General features: G+C 44.9%; 1 non-coding gene across 1 annotated transcript; it reads right to left on the minus strand.

Annotated features, from left to right (window-relative positions):
* Window positions 1-560: 560 nt before the first annotated feature.
* On the minus strand, window positions 561-664 carry LOC112786983 (small nucleolar RNA R71). The gene has a single exon (XR_003194422.1). It is a non-coding gene; the product is annotated as a small nucleolar RNA R71 (small nucleolar RNA).
* Between the last annotated feature and the right edge of the window lie 497 nt (window positions 665-1,161).

The raw sequence follows: 1,161 nt of genomic DNA on the forward strand, positions 1-1,161 counted from the left end.
CTGAACCTGAGAGAACCTTCCTTAGACTAAGGAGGGAGGCAAAAGAAAAACGTGTAGTTGGTGCTGAAGAAGAGGAGGAACACTTTGAGGAATACTTTGAACCAAACGTGGAAGAAAACATAGAAAATCATCATGAAGAAGAGACTCACAACCATGGCAGAGGAGGTAGAGCAAATCATGCTGGGGAGGATAGAAGAGTTTTGGGCTCTTACATCAATCCAAACCCAGGAAATTGTGGAAGTAGCATCCAAAAGCCAACAATCCATGCCAACAACTTTGAACTTAAACCACAGCTCGTCACCCTTGTTCAGAACAACTGTTCGTTTGGAGGAGGTGTTCAAGAAGACCCCAATCAACATTTGACCACCTTCCTGAGAATATGTGACACAGTGAAATCTAATGGTGTTCATTTTGACGCCCATAGACTGCTCTCATTTCCTTTCTCACTCAGGGACAAGGCAGCCAAGTGGCTGGAATCCTTCCCAAGGGAGAGCTTGACAACTTGGGAGGATGTGGTGAACAAATTCTTAGTAAGATTCTACCCTCCTCAATGAATGAATAGGCTGAGAGCTGAGGTTCAAACTTTCAGGCAACAAGATGGTGAGACTCTGTATGAAGCATGGGAGAGGTTCAAGGACTTAACAAGGAGGTGTCCACCTGACATGTTCAACGAATGGGTGCAGCTGCACATTTTCTATGAAGGGCTCTCTTATGAATCAAAGAAGGCCGTAGACCATTCATCTGGAGGATCTTTGAACAAGAAAAAGACCATTGAGGAAGCCATAGATGTTATTGAAACAGTAGCAGAAAACGACTACTTCTATGCTTCCGAAAGAGGGAACACAAGAGGAGTGATGGAGCTAAACAATGTAGATGCTCTGTTGGCCCAAAACAAGCTCATTACCCAGCAGCTAGCTGACCTCACCAAGAAGATGGAGAGGAACCAAGTAGCAGCAATTTCATCTTCATCAACAATCCAAGAAGGAGTGAATGAAGAAGCAGAGGGGAGTCAGGAGCAAGCCAACTACATTGGGAATTCACCAAGGAAAAACTATGATCCATACTCCAAGACTTACAACCCTGGATGGAGAAACCACCCAAACTTTGGGTGGGGAAGTAAGCGAGATCAAAACCAAGACCAGAGGACATCTCAACACCCCC

Source organism: Arachis hypogaea, chromosome 20 (assembly GCF_003086295.3).
Source record: "Arachis hypogaea cultivar Tifrunner chromosome 20, arahy.Tifrunner.gnm2.J5K5, whole genome shotgun sequence".
In the NCBI taxonomy this organism is placed as follows: domain Eukaryota; kingdom Viridiplantae; phylum Streptophyta; class Magnoliopsida; order Fabales; family Fabaceae; genus Arachis; species Arachis hypogaea.